Source organism: Carassius gibelio, chromosome A2 (genome assembly GCF_023724105.1).
Source record: "Carassius gibelio isolate Cgi1373 ecotype wild population from Czech Republic chromosome A2, carGib1.2-hapl.c, whole genome shotgun sequence".
NCBI lineage: Eukaryota > Metazoa > Chordata > Actinopteri > Cypriniformes > Cyprinidae > Carassius > Carassius gibelio.
Genome location: NC_068372.1, coordinates 1,092,147 through 1,111,573, shown reverse-complemented (window position 1 = coordinate 1,111,573; position 19,427 = coordinate 1,092,147). Strand labels below are relative to the sequence as shown.

The 19,427-nt window shown below is 29.9% G+C and overlaps 2 long non-coding RNA genes across 2 annotated transcripts; one reads left to right on the top strand and one right to left on the bottom strand.

The window, feature by feature from the left end:
• Positions 1–9,190: 9,190 nt before the first annotated feature.
• On the bottom strand, positions 9,191–10,590 carry LOC128021821 (uncharacterized). The gene is made up of 3 exons (XR_008185757.1): positions 10,058–10,590; positions 9,888–9,941; positions 9,191–9,806 (listed from the first exon to the last, which is right to left on the bottom strand). It is a non-coding gene; the product is annotated as an uncharacterized LOC128021821 (long non-coding RNA).
• A 773-nt stretch (positions 10,591–11,363) lies between these two features.
• Positions 11,364–15,984, top strand: LOC128021843 (uncharacterized). Its single transcript, XR_008185771.1, has 5 exons — positions 11,364–14,171; positions 15,033–15,122; positions 15,249–15,473; positions 15,576–15,656; positions 15,764–15,984. It is a non-coding gene; the product is annotated as an uncharacterized LOC128021843 (long non-coding RNA).
• The last annotated feature ends 3,443 nt before the right edge of the window (positions 15,985–19,427 follow it).

Genomic DNA, 19,427 nt, shown 5'->3' with positions numbered 1-19,427 from the left:
TTCAGCCTTACTTTTGTTGAGTGATTGCGTGCGGCGCATTCGGAATCTCTTTAGCTTAGGCATCTACAAGTAAAAAAAGCACATTGTTATTATAGTAAAAGTGACATCAAGCTAAAAATGTACTGTAAAAGATAAACAATATATTGCTACACACATAACAACACCAAAATAAGCTACGTTTGAATCAAAATTAAGTACAGCAATTCTTCCGATTGTTTCTGACTAATCTCTGACTATCTTTCCATTTGGAAAAAATTAGATTACTCAGATTAGTCAGAAATTAGATTACTTAGCAATTACCCCCAATTCAAAGCTAAGATAGAATGTTTTAAGTATGATAATATATCATACTTAAAACATTTGACCATTACACACTTTTAAACCTTTTCAAAAACACCATTAACAAACATTATTAATCGAGCTGTCTACAAAATGAAATAAATCATTTACTATTACCTTAAATTTTATCAAATTATGTTTTAGGATAAAAAAAAGACATACTAGCTAAGAATTAACAGTAGGCTAGAGTTTGAAAAATTACACCCAAAAAATAGATATGCAAAAATAAACAAGGACTAACAATACTGTTAACATAGTATGAACATTAAAAACTAATCAAATAACATATTAATAAATTACATTTACATTTAATCATTTAGCGGACTCTTTTGTCCAAAGGGACTTACAAATGAGGACAATGGAAGCAATCAAAAACATCAAAATAGCTAGTTGTGAAAAGTGTAAGCATATAATTTATTGAGCAAGCACTGTCATTAAACAAATGCCAACGTTTCAACTTTAATTTAAAAGACTCTGATTAACCATTACATTTAGAAACTCACTCACAGTACTATACATTTTTCGTTGAAATGGTGTCATTAAAAAGTGGGTAGTCCCACAGGCACCCCTATTTCTCAAAACATTTATCCTCCTCCATTTGCTATTATTATTATTATTTATATTATTATTATTATTATTCATTTGTTTTATTTGACATTGACATCTTTTACTTAATAGTGAAATTTTACCTAATAATATTTCTTATGTATTTTTCTTTCTTTGCTACACAAGGAAAAAAGTAGGATGTCATTTCTCTTACAGCTATTGTATTTTACATGCAATCTACTTAAGATTCTATTAAGATGGATGAAATGTTTCATAAAGTTTAGTCATTTCCCTTGCTACTTGACATTTTTTTTAATTTTGCAATCTACTTGAATATTAAAATGGATGAAATGTGTTAAAGGTTGATTTTAGACTTTGTCTAATGTTTAATTGACAAAACAAAATTCAATTAAAAATGTGTTTCTTTCTTTATTTGGTTTTATTATATTAATTGTAAAGGGAAAATAGTGTAAACAAAAGTGAATGCAACATTTTGATAATTTATAGTCCAATATTAAGTTAAATTAACTTTTACATTTAGTAAGTATAGCATATTTGTTTGGTTCAATTTAATCTAATGTTTCATTTATATATATACTCAATATTTTTTTTGTTTATTTGACATAGAATTACAGTTGTGCTGTTTTATAATTTTAATTATATCTAATTAATTTTATTTCTCATTTAAAGTAATTCAGTTATTCAGATTTACAAATTTAAATTTTAGTGTAAAAATGTTTCACCAAAAAATTGTGTAAATAATATTTACACTTTTTACAGTGTAGTTAAAATACAAAATGTATCTTTTTCCTTGAATAATACTTAAACAAAACGATTAAATGTTTATGCTGAACTTTACAGTTTTATATCCTATTAATAATTCCAGTATGACTGACAAATTCTTAAACATAGTTAAATATATTTCTGTTCACTGTAAAACATTTTGAATAAAATGTTAGATAATATTTTTACACAAACGCAATATAATATATTGTTCTAAATAAAAACCAAAACAATGGTTAAAATAATGGTTAAATTGGAACTATAATTGCCATAAATTCATACAGCACAGTATCATATGACCTTACATTGAAACAACAATTTATTTGTATGGCCTTGCCTCAATCCTCAGCGAGTAATTGTAAGTTTTGAGCACAGAGAACTATATTGTGCAAGCACATTATATTATATTTTGAACAGAAATTAACAATCGCAAAAAAAAATAAAAAATAGTTTGAGCAAAGGAAAAACGATTCTGTGCTCAATTAATGTATTTGCTTGTTTGCTATTATCAATATTAACATGCAGTAATAACCCCTCTCACGCAATTTACTCAGGTGCTCTCTCACAAACTCTCTTTCTCTCTCTCTCTCTCTCTCTCAACCTCTTAATACTGTGCGCGCTCAACTCTTGACACACGCTCTCAACTTACAACAGAGTTACAAGTGTGCCACAAAATCAGCCAATCAGAAAATTAAAGGTCAATTGTGGTTGGCTGTTGGTCTCCAGTCAAATCGCTAGTAGATCAAAATCGGGTGTGTCTTGTAATTTAACTTAACTGACAACAGCACATTTCACCCTCATATGCAGTAAAAATCAAATGATTTCTTGTAGATTTTTTTTTCTTCTTGAAAATAGCCTTACTAACTTATTTGTAATGCTTATTTATATTTTATAATCTATTGCATTTTTTCACAGTTACAAACGCGGATACAACATTCCTGCAGTCTGCTACAAAATGGCCTACAAATTACTATTACAAGTAGAGCACATCATAATTTATCATAATAAATATTTTTTAAAGCTAACGCAGTCATTGAACAAATGCAAGCGTTTAAACAATGCTTAATTTGCACGACTATAACTAACCATTACATTCATAAACTCAGATACATTGTGTATAATTTTCAGTAAAGCACAACACTGTAACTATGTACTGCAATGCACACTTTACCTTTACCTTTCAAATTCACATTTATTTTGTTGGTGCCACTGTTATATATTTAGTTTAATGGTAGAAAGTTTTTTTTTACTATTATTGAAATTGTTATAGTGGTTATTTTGTCAAATTATATTCACTCAACCGTTTTCCAAAACTTTTTGATTACAATTTTTCAAATATGCCTTTAAAAAAAAATCAGTTTCCCACTTACCCTGCTGAAAACTGTTGAAACGTCCCAGGTAGTTGCAGTAGCAGAAACAATAGTCCTCTTGTCTCAGAGTACCTTCTTTCTATTTGAGAAAGATAACCTACGAAACACTGCACCGCAAAACTGCTGAAACCTGCTTTATACCTGCAGCATGACGTCATCAAAAAGTGGGTAGTCCCGCACACGCCCTCATTTCTCAAAATATCTCATCCTCCTTCTACTATTATGTATCATGTACATTATTATTATTATTATTATTATTTATTGTATTTATTGTATCGAAATTTTACCTAACAATATTGGTTATGTATTTATTTATCTTTGATCCCTTTTTAATGTTTTTCCCTTTTGCTTCTTTTCTGTAAACAAACAAACAAATAAATAAAATGAGTACACCTACTAGATGTTACATGTTAGCATGTTAGCATTCATACAGCACATTATATATATATATATATATATATATATATATATATATATATATATATATATATATATATATATATATATATATATATATATGCACTTAAAATGTGTAATTCTAAACTTAATTCTAACATTTTCATGAAGTGACAAATGCTTATTCCAATGCTTCTTTACAACAACAAAAAAAGAAAGAAAGAAAAAAGAATTTTCCTTTGTCTCTATACATAAAAATAAAAGTGCTTAAGGAAAAATGCCACCACTTGCTAGTGCTAATAGCAGCAATTACATTTACATTAACCGACCATTTGGGCTATAGCATTAATTGCTGATATTTACACCTAAAACATACAACAAAATATAATCCACTTGATTGAATGAAAAAGACCCATACTTAATTTAGTAAAACTTTTTAAAAAAGATCGTTACACACATTCTAAAATCCATTTACTCTTCATGACTGATGTAACAATGGTTTTTCACCATCAAAACAATGGGCTTTTCAAATGACTTAGGAACATGCTGTTATACAGCTGAGTCGTGTCTTCAATTTCAACTCGGTTAACCACTGCACATTTCACTTTATACTGTAGCAGTTAAAATCTAACATGCAAATATTATATACTGCTAGCATGCTTCAGGCAATTCTCTTGGTGATTTTTCTGTTTTTGATCATATATATATATATATATATATATATATATATATATATATATATATATATATATATATATATATATATATATGATCATTCTAAAATGCATTTATATCGTTTCATATAGTTAATAAAAAATTCACACAAACATCTCCTTGTCTCCAGATATTACAAATATATAGATTTTCTACCCAACACTTCAATAAGAAAAAGACTTTAGCTTTAAACACAATAGTGTCTATTTTCTATGTATTTTTTTACACTATTTCGATCAAAAATAATTCCAAAACGATTAATTGATTCAGTTCAGTAGTTTAAATTATTAGTTTCATTTATTAACAGAGACATGCTTAAACCTACTGGCGGTTCTAATTACACACACATAGTATCTTTTATTATTTAAATGATTTCAAATATCAGTATTCAACACTTTATGTTTAATATATCAAAACATTGTTTATGCATTTAAAACTGCAGGTTAAATGCATTAATGTCCTGCACTAAACCATGAATAAACATCTTTCAAGTAATTTCTGTGCTGATTTCATTTATTTGATAACACAAATGTCACATTCTAATTCACTAATTAAATGCAAGATAAAAAAAAAAAAGCTTTAAAAAAATTACAAAAATGTCCATTTAATGTCAAAATAACTTTTAACTTATTGGAAAAGATTAATTTATCTCAATATGAACCAACCACACAAAATATAAAGACTATATAGATAATAACAGACTCAAAAACATATTTATCACCATCAATAAAATCCCAGAAAATATCGAGATTATCGAATATTACAGACCACGTGCATGTACAGGTGTGCACATAATTTTTTCAGCCTGGTTATAAGAGAACCTGAAGATTTGTTTTGGTCCTCACACTGCATTGGTCCTCACACAATTCCACTCCTTGCGCCCCACTGCTCTGCATATTTTGCAGTTTCTCTTTGTTAACACACCTGTTTCAGATAATCAGCTCATGAGAAGTGAGCTCCGTGCATGAACTGTGTTCCTATTGTTCATAGCTCCCTATTCCCTTAGCAGGGGAAATCTGTTAAAGTTTACCTCACTTAGAACATTCACTGTGCTGCGCAACGATTTTACACATGGACAACTGTGACATCATACCTCTGTAAATCAATACAATTTAAATTCACATCTTGCACACTTCAATGCACTTTGATTGGAACATATACATTCGCTTCCAACTGGAATCATGGCGGAATATCCTGTAATGTCCACTTCTCAGGGCACTTACGTTTGAATAGAACAAACATCTGAAGCGCTAAGAGAAACGTTCGAAATGGGCAGAACAGTTGGGCTGGAGGACTGGAATTGAGAACCGCTAATATACAGTGACCCAGTACATCAGGGGCGTAGCCATCTTTTCAGAAGTGAGGGGGACAGAAATTATATATATATATATATATATATATATATATATATATATATATATATATATATATATATATATATATATATATATTATATATAACATTTCTGTAATCTATATAGCATACCAACAGTTTTTGAACTAGATATTTTGTTTTTAAAGAAGTCTCTTCTGCTCACCAAGCCTGCATTTATTTGATCAAAAGTACAGCAAGAACAGTAATAATGTGAAATATTTTTATATATAAAATAACTTTTTTTCCTATTTGAATTTATTTTAAAATGTAATTTATTTGTGTGATCAAAGCTGTATTTTCAGCATTTTTACTCCAGTCTTCAGTGTCACATTCTTCAGAAATCATTCTAATATGCTGATTTGCTGATTATAAATATTTAAAACATGAGGTTTTTTTTCAGTATTCTTTGATGAATATAAGGATCCAAAGATCAGCATTTATGTGAAATAAAAAGCTTTTGCAACATAATACACTATATCTCTTAAAAGCTTTGGATGGGTTAAATGCAGAGCACGAATTCTGAGTATGGGTCACCATACTTTGAATTGATCAAAAGTGATGATAAAGTAATATTTTTCAAAAGATTTCTATTTCAAAATAAATGCTGTTCATCTGAACTTTCTATTGATCAAAGAAACCTGAAAAAATAATCCACTCCGCTGGTTTAAACATTATCATAATGTGTGTTTTTTTTTTTTTTTTTTTTTTGAGAAGCAAATCATAATATCAGAATTATTTCTGAAGGATCGTGTGACTGGAGTAATGATACAAAAAAATACATTTTAAAATATATCCAAATAGAAAACAGTTAATTTAAATAGGTTAGTAAAAATATTTCAATTTTTTTCTGTGTTGCTTTACTTTGGATCAAATAAATGCAGGCTTGATGAACAGAAGAGACTTATTTAAAAATATATTAACAAGTTTACAGTTCAAAAACTTTTGACTGGTGGATACTAGGCAACTAAAAATTTTCTCAAATTACTAGCTTTTAATTGGCTTAGAAATCTATAACTACTGGACAATAACAAATAATAATGATTTGTTTATATACTACAAACAAACTTTTTTATCAAATAATAAGGCAGAATAGTTTCTATTCTGTAATAAATGCTATGTCAATTGGTACTGCATTGTTACTTTATTTATTCTGCTGGAGATTACTTGAAAAACCATATATTGTTGCAATCGTATGTTTAATGTCTTCCTGTTTGCAAAAGTTTCTGGGCTTTTTTGCTGTGTAAAAACTGTTTTCATACAGCAATAGCTGGACGCTTTTGCCCATATTAGGATCTTCCTGAAATGGCATTCTGCGCAATGCCCTCCGTGAGTATGAATGAAACGCACACTGCAGGAGAGTTTGCGCTCTGTGATATTCATCTCGCTGTATTCTGGCTCCGAATTAAATATCAAATCATATGCAGACTATCCAGGTCTCTTTGAGTTTAAATCTGTATTTATTCCCACCAGCTCTTGAAAACCTCTATGAGAACAAACTTGACTGAAAAAGTGCGGGGGATGAGTTTCCATGATATTAAAAGTGGGGGGACACGTCCCCGCATAATCTACGCCCCTGCAGTACATATTACTATCAAAAATTAATACATAATAGTTATAATATTATTTCACTTTATTTAGCTATATAAAAACAAAAAACTAGGCTATAAAATTCTAGTAGATAAACTAAATAATAATAAAAAAAAGGTAGTCGTAATATTAAATACAAATAGGCTACATTTCTTTTATAGAAAACTTATTCATAAAGGGACACTTATTGTGAGTATATTTAAACCTTACTAACTGAAACAATTATTCCAATGTTTCTTTAAAAAAAAAAAAAAAACTTCCTTTGTCTCTATACATAAAAATAAAAGTGCTTAAGAAAGAATGCCACCACTTAATAGTGTTGATGACAGCAATTACATTTACATTAACCGATAATTTGGACATCTCTAGCATTAATAGCTGATATTTACACCTAAAGCATAGAAAGAAATATAATCCATTTTAATGAATAAGACCCATACTTAATTTAGTAAAACTTTAAAAAAGATTGTTAAACACATTTTCAAATCCATTTACTCTTCATGACTGATGTAACAATGGTTTTTCGCCATCAAAACAATGGGCTTTTCAAATGACTTAGGAACATGCTGTTATACAGCTGAGTCGTGTCTTGAATTCCAAGTCAGTTAACCACTGCACATTTCACTTTATACTGTAGTAGTTAAAATCTAACAAACTCTTGGTGATTTTTCTGTTTCTGATAATAGCCTAGTGGTAAATATATTTTTAATGCATATATTTTTTTATATTTTATTATTTCCTATCTTTTATATTAACAGTTACAAAACATAAATAAAAAACATGTTCACACTGCTACAAAATAACTGTACCACATCACAATAAATTACGTCGTCTTTTAAAACAGACTAAATAAATAAATACATGCCTCTGGTTGCTGCTTTTATTTCAAAGGCATTTTATGTACTTTAAAGGCTTACATTTATGTAAGTTGCTATTTAACTGTGAAAATGTACAAATCCTGATTGTTCATACTTTATTTATCACCTGCTGGAGATTAGCCTACTTGAAAACCATGTATTGTTGCAATCGTATGTTTAATTTCTACGTGTTTGCAAAAGTTTCTGGGCTTTTTTGCTGTGTAAAAACTGTTTTCATACAGCAATAGCTGGACGCTTTTGCCCATATTAGGATCTTCCTGAAATGGCATTCTGCGCAATGCCCTCCGTGAGTATGAATGAAACGCACACTGCAGGAGAGTTTGCGCTCTGTGATATTCATCTCGCTGTATTCTGGCTCCGAATTAAATATCAAATCATATGCAGACTATCCAGGTCTCTTTGAGTTTAAATCTGTATTTATTCCCACCAGCTCTTGAAAACCTCTATGAGAACAAACTTAACTGAAAAAGTGCGGGGGATGAGTTTCCATGATATTAAAAGTGGGGGGACACGTCCCCGCATAATCTACGCCCCTGCAGTACATATTACTATCAAAAATTAATACATAATAGTTATAATATTATTTCACTTTATTTAGTTTTATATATATATATATATATGTATACAATTATAGTAGATAAACTAAACAATAGTGTGAGATATTATAAAAAAATAAAAGCTAGTCGTAGTATTAAATACAAATAGGCTACATTTATTTTATAGAAAACTTAAAAATAAAATGCTAATATTTACTGCTTTCTTTGTCTGCCTCTTTAAGGAGATTTATGTATTACCCAATTTTAAATAACTTTGAATAAAAGCTCTAAAGAAAAAATATAAAATAAAAGCGTTTTTATCATATTCAAACTTGTATCTTATTCAAACTATTCAGCAGGCATTCACTGTGGCATGTTGCCTGAAAGTATAAGTAAGAGCGTCAGTGGATGAATGTCATAGTTTTGCATTGTGCTTTAAAAACGGCATGGGATACACTAGATTTATGTATTCATGTTGAAAATAAAACTTATATAGTGCAGTTTGTGATCTAAAATGGTAGGCTAATTGTGTATTAACATTGTCAGAACATATTTAATGGATCTTTTTTTTTTTTTTTTTTTTTTTTGGTTATGGACCATTTATGTGCACCCCTGTATATAAACACAATTGAACTGATATTTGCAGAACATTTTTTAACCCCAAAAATATCGAACAATAAATAAGTTGCATCAACACTTTTAAAAGCTTATTTCCATAGAGTTTTATTGCTGCAAGCTTGGAAAACGAAGAATATAATTACAAAAGTTCCACAAAAAATGTTTGAAATACTGAAAAAGACGATCTTTCCCTTTCACATTCAAGTGAAGTCCATCTGGACGGAACATTTCAGAACATATACATCCTCCAGACACAAATGCTCTCCACGTTCGCAAAAAAAAAACAACATTGTCCATCTCACTAGACCATCTTTCCAACAATATATTGCATCGCTTCACTGTATGTTTAGTTTGCTTGTCATCAACATAACGAGGCAAAACAGAACAAATAGCGAAATACAGTTTGTACTTAAAAGAGTGACGAAGGCGTTCCACAAGCAATGCCATTCGGTTAACGATGGTTTCTGCTGAAACCCCACTAGCGACATCATTTGTCCCAATGTGAATGATTAACAAGGCATCCCCATTTACTCTTGTCAGATGATAAACGTGCTGTTGTGCTGAACGGACCAGAGTAGTTCCAGGATGAACCCAACAATATGCGCCCTCACAGTATTGGTCCAAACCACGGCACATGGAATCCGTCAAGAAGCAAACATTCAGACCTGCAAGAAACAAAACCATTGTCACAACTAAATAACCCATGGGTCAAAAAACAAGAACATTTATTTAGTCAACAAACATACCTTTAGGTACAACGAAGTCTTTCTTCCCAAACCTGGAAACAACCATGTTGCTTTCTGTGCCAACAAAATAAATACAGTATAAAGATTAAAATCTACAAATATAAAGATTAATACACTCGGTACACATACAATAAAAACATTGTTCCGTTCTAAAAAAAATTACTTATCACCACTTTTCTCCATTTTACACAGACTTCAACAAACAGTCCAACTGAGTGCCAGAACCGTCATTCTCAGCAGTTTAAATAAAAGGTTACATTGACGTCACTTACCCTCCAAAACACGCCCCCTCACCTGGCAAAATAACCTGTTCTGCTGAACCCCTCAGTTGCTCCCAGGGCGCAGGATCTATAGCTGCCCACTAATCTGTGTATGTGTTCACGGTGTGTTCACTTCTCACTACTGTGTGTGTGTACTTGGATAACTTAAATGCAGACCAATTCCGAGTATGGGCTACCAAACTAGCATAGTTTTTGTAAATCTTTATTTAAAAACATCCAATCATGCCACTATAATATTATAAATATCTACTAGCTTGACTTGTCAATTCAACACATTAATAAACAAGATATAGGATTTTACCACAAAATTCAACATATTGACATTACAGCTACAAAATCACGTTTCAGTGCTTAAAGTCCATTTATTTCTTTCCATAGCTCTCACCAATCAATAAAAAATATAGCTACCTCTGATTTTTTGGATTTAAATAATACTAACACAACTCTTTATAGATCACTAAATATTTATTTAACTATTGTATATCATTTAAATAAATAAATATATAGTTTCAATAAATCATTGAAAAAAAATTGACCAGGTTCCACAAAAAATAATTATATATAGCCTACTTTTATTATTTTTTTATTTTAGGATAATAATGAATATACAGCACCTTGTACATTTCTATAAATAAAACAAAAGACACTTCTGTCACTGACTTTAACTGATTAAATCATACACACAACACATTCTTATATAACCTTATATTGAAAGCACTTTTGTCCTGTATTTTGTTTTTAATACACACCAACAAATACTTAAACACAAATATAATAAAATATAGATAAATAAATATATAAAACATTCAACAATTATAGTCAATTTTGACTGTACTTAAACCATAAATGTTTGAGTTCAAAATGTTAAATTAAATAAATTAATAATATTTTACACTTCTACCATCCAATTACAAATCAATCTTCACAAAAAATATCCATAATAAGATTGTTCTATAATGCAAAACTCTTGACTCATTATTAGCCTCCTAATCACATAATGAATTTTCACATATTCGTTTTCTCTTTTAGTTATACAGTACAGCCATATTGTGTCATTGTTATTTCCATACACTTTAAAGTCTGTTAACATTGTCATATTTCACGTATTGGCTGAAATATATATATATTCATAAAGGGACACTTATTGTGAGCATATTTAAACCTTACTAATTGAACAATTATTCCAATGTTTCTTAAAAAAAAAAAAAACTTCCTTTGTCTCTATACATAAAAATAAAAGTGCTTAAGAAAGAATGCCACCACTTAATAGTGTTGATGACAGCAATTACATTTACATTAACCGATAATTTGGACATCTCTAGCATTAATAGCTGATATTTACACCTAAAGCATACAAAGAAATATAATCCATTTTAATGAATAAGACCCATACTTAATTTAGTAAAACTTTAAAAAAGATTGTTAAACACATTTTCAAATCCATTTACTCTTCATGACTGATGTAACAATGGTTTTTCGCCATCAAAACAATGGGCTTTTCAAATGACTTAGGAACATGCTGTTATACAGCTGAGTCGTGTCTTGAATTCCAAGTCAGTTAACCACTGCACATTTCACTTTATACTGTAGTAGTTAAAATCTAACAAACTCTTGGTGATTTTTCTGTTTCTGATAATAGCCTATTGGTAAATATATTTTTAATGCATATATATTTTTAATATTTTATTATTTCCTATCTTTTATATTAACAGTTACAAAACATAAATAAAAAACATGTTCACACTGCTATAAAGGACTGTACCACATCACAATAAATTATGTCGTCTTTTAAAACAGACTAAATAAATAAATACATGCCTCAGGTTGCTGCTTTTATTTCAAAGGCATTTTATGTACTTTAAAGGCTTACATTTATGTAAGTTGCTATTTAAATGTGAAAATGTACAAATCCTGATATTAACAATGCCTCTTATTTAAACAAATCCATGTTTTGTGTACCAAACTTCTTACACACACACACACACACACACACACATATATACATTACCTAGAACATATTTATTCAACTTATGTTCACTCATTTCCATTGCACATTAATAATCGACTGCAATGATATCTATAAATCGATACTTTTACATCATCGAGTATTTTGCTAAGAAAAAAACTTCATAACACCACCTAGACAGCACACATACATTACGTGAACTCTAATATTACTGTTTCACCCCTGATATCCACTGCACATGTCTGCGGCGCTTCACGGCTCCAACGCGGCTACCTGAGCTGATGGAGACCATTCTAGCCCACTTCGCTATAAATAGGCTCTAAGTCAAGTTTCAAGTCAAGTCAAGTTTATTTATATATAGCCCTTTAAAACAACATAAATGCTGACCAAAGTGCTGCACAACATACCAAACAAAACATCCATTGTGCAATACAATTTAAAGACCAATAATAAAATATGAAAAGAAAGCAAAACAAAAATAATACAATTAAGACCGGAAACATCATGCAATTTAAAACAATATTTAAGACTAAAAAAATAATATTAATTTAATAATTAATATCAAATTGCACATATGCCTGAGAAAAAAAATAAGTTTTCTAATCTAGTCTTTTTTGACACACGCAGCGTCAGAACTGCACAGTAAATACAAAATAGAAGTCACGTACATTTCAAATTAAACACACTGTGCAATCTCTCAATCTATTTCATATTACTATATTTTTGCTAGAAGACCACAAATGGATGACAAGAGGTTCATTCACAAATTTGAAAACCTCACAATATTAGACCATATGGCACCACAGATCCATTTTTCAAGGACAATTAAAAAAGTATTGTGGAGTTTAATTGCATGAGTTGTAGGAGTGGAATAAACTGAATTAAACATGACAAAACATTAACATTCAGCCAACCATGTTAGAACACACAAAAATCAAGAAAAAAAATGTTGAACCAGACTGTGTTGGACAGTCAAATCACGTGGTCTTGCGAATCCTACCACTGCGCTTCTGATCCGCTTCTGGTGTGAGTTGACAATGTGTGGAGAACAAAAAAAAACCTAATCGGAGCTATAACACACCCCAGACATGTGCCGTGGAAATCAGAGGACATACTTCCTCTGCAGAACGTATGCGTTGCGTATTTTTTTTTACGCACCCATGTTAACGGCCTTCACACTGCACGCGGTTGCGGCCCTTCAGTGAGTTTCAGGAGCGGTGCATCTGCTGCAGTGCAGCTACATACCGAGTCTATTTTTGCTGTGCTGCACGCACTGAATTAAAGTGACACTGAATTTTTCACGGTAAAAATCAACATGGATTGACACGGAAATGCAGTAATTTCACAATAAATGTATACTTATTAAATCCACTGTGTTTCACACGCAACACATGAGATTATTGGCTAGGTTTAAAACAAGAAAAGGAGTTCGTTTAGATAAAGAAGGCAACATAATATATACACTTTAATGGAAGCAAAATAAATAAATAAGTACATTAAGACCCGTGGGATCGCTTGTAATAAATATTTAAATGCAAAAGGCGAGAGTTGACTGTTTCCCTGTTTTAATATTTAAATATTTGCGATATCCTAACAAGAAAAGTAGCCTATTTGTTGTTTTTAAATGTTTTGCCGCTTGCTTAAGCAGATGCGTTTTCTTAAAGACAAATTTTCAGTTGGCATACACTAAAATATTGAATTGCATATTACGTTGAAAAATTATAACAATTAAGTTGAAAAAATCTAGAATTCTTACACTTCACAAAACATAATGTCCCTTAAAATAAATTCAAATAAATATAACTATGTAGCACAGAATATAATACTGTGCTTGACAATGTCTTCATCTTCACCATCTACAAACAAAACCTGTGACGCAACACATATTCGTCCTTTTCATTGGCTCTATTTCTTAGTAAGCCTACCTTGTTCCAATTTGCATACTGTACCCAATTTATAGCACCTCTCACAAAGACAACTTATTCATTCTACAAGCAACATCGTCTCAAGAAAAACCTTTACCAACCACTTATCAAGGTAAGCGTTCTTCATCTTACACATAATACATCCCAAAACCAATTATACTTCCAACTACTTTTCAAGAAAATATATTCTTATATTTATTTGCGCTATTGCCAAAGGCAATACTGCTAACAATACACCATATCAACATAACTATTTTTATACTTTCATAACGTATTTACCCTCTGCACATTGTTCCTAAGTTAGCAAACAATGTACTCAATTATACATACTATTACCACGATTATCGTGACAAGATTGACTCTTTATTTTTAAGACATATTATTTATTTTATTTACTATACATTGTGCAAACTCCTACCATTCAAACAAGTTAAGAGCCACCATTCCATTTTCCAACCGCTTGCATTTCACACACATTTACATAAATTAATTCCTCCTGCTCCCCATTTTCTTTTAATCCAGTTATTACTGTGCTCACACAATTTATGTTTTGCGCTTATACTTTCCTAATGCTAACAATTGCTCAAGTAAATACTCACCAAAATTTCTTCTTTTTCCCATTTACCACAATGTCTATTTTAACTACACCATAACTGCCTTTTCCCCACAAATATTTATCACGCGTCTGCATCTATGCCTATTGCATCTTTTCTTGCCTTTTTTTTTTTTAACTACGCACATAAATGCCATTACAAATAAAATGCCTTACAAAAAAAACTTTACCTCTAACATGGACCAACTTTTGGGTGAGTAAATTAGTTTGTTAACTCTAACAGCTGAGTTAATCCATATTTAACACAAAATCTCATTAAAACAATCCAGCATTTGCTGGAGTGTACCTATACACTTCCACAAATATTACCATATCTATTGTCTATTACTTGTATAATATTCATGATATACTTTCTTCCAGATTATGGCTTCCTACACCTCACCATCAAAAATACCCAAAAAACACCACCCTGAGACTGAATCAATTCATGACCGCCTTCAACTGATTGCTGTAAGCCATATTCTTTATTACCTTTGTTTATTCAACTAATATTAACCTACTACATAGCCTACATACAAATTCCACCATTACCACCCATACTATTTTAACACAGTATTTTCTTTGCCATTTCTATAGTACAAATGCCAAGATCCATCTGTCAACCCCATCGAAACTGCACAGCAACTTTGTAATCTAGGCACTGAAATCATGAAAATCATGTCACGCTGGCACAACCAAAACAAGGCTCTCCAGCAATGTGTCACTACACTTCGTTCAGAGCTACAAGACACAAAAAAAAACTCTCAGAAGCCCTAACTTCTGCAGAAATCAATGCTGCTGCCCAATGCTTTTTCAAAGATGGTAATTATACTTCTCACTTCCTAATTTGTTCTCATTCATGTTACCTTTTCTATACATTTGTTCTCTACAATGGCAATTAAACCTACATGTTTCCTTTTACAGAACAATGTGACATGTCCACACAGACGGAGCATGCCCCTTCAACACTAGCTGAACACTTACCTGAGAATAACAGCAAACTAGGTAAAAACCACTCCCACTCCAATATACTATAATTCATTACACATATCCTTTACTACAGTATATCTCTTCAATCACATACTTATAACTTCCTCTTTTCCTTTTTACAGAAATACAAGTTGCAACAAAGTCTTCTCCAAAACCAAATAAAGATCTACAGAATGCTTAACCATACACTCATTATATTGTGTCTACACTTTTAATGCTTCACTGTATTTTACTTTTGAAACTACACATTTTTATCCATCCATTTACTCTTAAACCACATTATTTTCTTTTAGCTCTTCTTTATAAAACTTTTTAAAATACAATTCAACATACTATATGCATATTGCACCTTTATAATTTATAATTGTTTGTGTTCTTATACTTTGTATTTTATACAATAAAAAATTTTCTCAGACTTACAATTTTCATTAAATACAAAAAAATATAACAATCGACACTCCCACAAAACAAGTAGATTACTTAACCTGCCTTTGTAACACAGGTCAACTATTTATTATGCAACAAATCTACTCTTATTAAAAAAATGTCATGGTAAAACATTGAGAAATTAAATTGCCAGAGCATTAAAGGCATTTTCACTGATGTTAACATCACTATTAATTTAAATAATAAAAATATAACACAATAATTATCTTATGTTTAAAGCATAATGCTAAACAAAACTTTTAATAAATAACAAATTATTTTACATAAACATTCTTAGAATGCCATACTTCAACTAACATTTCAAGTTGAAATACCAAAACTGACCACTAGTCAAATTAAAGGATGATAAATATTTTTATAATAATAAACTAATACCTAAAATAAATTTATATACACTTTGCTGAAACTACAATATTATTGAATAATTTCACAAATGCATCAAGAAAATTAAGATCATTTCAATTTTACCAACACGTACAATACGGTTTCCATTCTTTTAGATTGTAATACATTATCTAACTTTACCTAAGAATGAACATTTCTTTATTTCTTAATTTTTTTCCAGTATTGGAAAAATTTGTTTTAGTAATTACAAATATTCATGTCAATTTATGCTACATTAACTAATGTAGTTTAACTATCCATTTACAAATACTAATGTAATAAAAAAAAAAATAACAATACAACCAAAATATTAAGAATCATGTAGCTATACTGATCATGTTCACTAATGTTAGCAACTACAACCTTTATATAATATGTTAAAACCTCTATATTCTGGGTGTATGTGTATTTGTGTGTGTATGAGAAAGGAGAAAAAAATCTGTTTTTAATATTTGACTTCACTGCAAACTGCAATATTTATTTAACTGCTTATACATCAAATCGTTAAAATTATTTAAAAGACCTCGTACAACTTTACTTTTTTTTTTTACATTACTTAATACATTCATAAATTGAACTAACAATACAAATTATATAATTTACAATATTTTTTTTGTTCTGGCAACAATGTATATTTTGTACATACAACATGTGAACTAATGCATATTCCTCACAGGGAAAGTACACTATACACACCAAACTTTGTCTATATGATGCCATCGAGGAACTTAAATTGCGAATGGATCTCGGTTAGCTAGAACAGTTTTGCAGTGGTAATTTTTTGAAAAAACAGTCAAAAGAGAAACAATCTTTGTCTTGTATTTTTAAATTGCAGCGTTGATTTAGTAAACGAGATTCTGAGGAAATATGCATAGTTTTACAACTCTACAGCCCTGTCTGATTAAAAGAAAATAAAAAAACTGTCAGACATCTGATCTCAATCTGTCACTATGTGAGATAAAGAATGTGTGCTGATAGAGCACACATTCTTTATCTCAAAAAAAAAAAAAAAAAATTCTAAATTCTAAAAATACTTATTTGTGCAGCAAATAATATTTTGATACTGACCTCTGACACCATGTGAAATAATATTTATCTGAATTTAAATAATCTCATGGATGTAACAGTTAAACTGTTCATCTCACAGATGAAGACTAAGCTGTAATGCAAGCAGAACTATTTCACAAATACTTATAGGTCAATAAAATCATAACAAAACACTTTTAAATTATTTAAGGATCTGGTAACACTTTAAAATAATGTCTCATTTGTTAACATTAGTAAATGCATTGGTACATTGGTAACACTTCATAATAGCTGCACTCCTTAGCTAAGCATTAGTAAATAATTAGTTCATGCTTTATATAGCCTTCTCCCAAATTTAATAGTCACTAGTAAGCACCTTATAAATACAGCTATAATTAAATTGTTCATGGTTTATATATGGTTTGTAATATTCCTAAAAAAATACAAAAATAAAATCAACAAACACAACACAGATTGATACAGAACTCAAAAATATTTATTCATAGATATATGTATTTATAGATGCAATAAAAGGAAACTGTACACTTGAATATATATATATATATATATATATAATGGCTCCTACTATATATATATATATATATATATATATATATATATATATATATATATATATATATATATATATATATATATAGTAGGAGCCATTTTGGGGATAATAAAGGTTTTGTCCACTGGGTGGTGCTGTGGCTAGTGGATTCTAGTTGTATGGGGTCCATTAGGTATGGCTTTGTGTGTACATGTGAGCAAGGAGAGGCCACAAGCTTTTGAAATCATGTTTAATGGAGCTCAAGTAATAAAGAAAGACATTTGTTATGCATGTACATATTTTTATATATATTGTTTTATTTTTTTTTCAAGTGTACAGCTGTACAGTTCATTTTATGCAAAATATTTCTGTTCTGCATCCCTCTGTATTAGATGAGCTCACAAAAATAGATAGCTGGCAATTACTAAATGTTTTATAAAAACCAGACTTTATCATGAATTACAGCAGGAATATATGTCAATAAAGCAACTACTATCATGTGTCTAAATAATAAGATTTATATATTTACAATAAAATAATTCCTCATAATTAATTTCACTTTTTTAATGATCTCATGAACCACTGACAACTCCTTAATAACTGGTTTGTAAATAATGTAATAATTTATAAATTATAAATTGATCCTTAAAGTATGCAAATACAATGATTAAACTTTTTAGATATGCTCAATAACAAAATATTTATAGCTGTATTTATGAACTGCTTAATAATGCCTATTAAAGAAGTGTTATGCTTTTTCACTTTTTCAACTTTAGTTAGTCTGTAATGTTGCTGTTTCAGCATAAACAAGTTCTACGAAGTTAAAAGCTCAAAGTACAATTCAAAAGGCCAAATTTTATTTAACAAAAATCACTTTTTAAAAACTACAATGAACAAATTGTTTGGACTACAACAAATATTTTCCGAGATTTATGATATTACAAATATTGAAGAATGGAATAAGGCTTGGTTAATCTGCACTAGACAAGCCAACGAGTGTGATATATAAGTAGTTGTTCATGAAGGCTGGAAGAAAAAAAAAAACTCCTTATATTCAGGTGTGTAGAATTATTAAGCATTTTTTCCTTTACTGATAAAATGGGCCAAAAAAAGAGGTTTAACTCAGACTGAAAAATCCAAAATTATTAGATCTCCATGAGAAATAATCAAAATTAGAGCATTACAGTAATCGCAAAGTAAAGACATGACCACTGGACAGCAAAATGCTTACTGGGTCAGAAAGGTCAGAAAAAAACAGGTGGAGAAGAACAGAAAAACATTAAATGCAAAAGAATTAAGGATTAAACTGAATAATTCGGTGTGACACTATAAGGGAGCATTGAGGCTACAGTGCCACCATTTTCCAGAACTGCAACTTT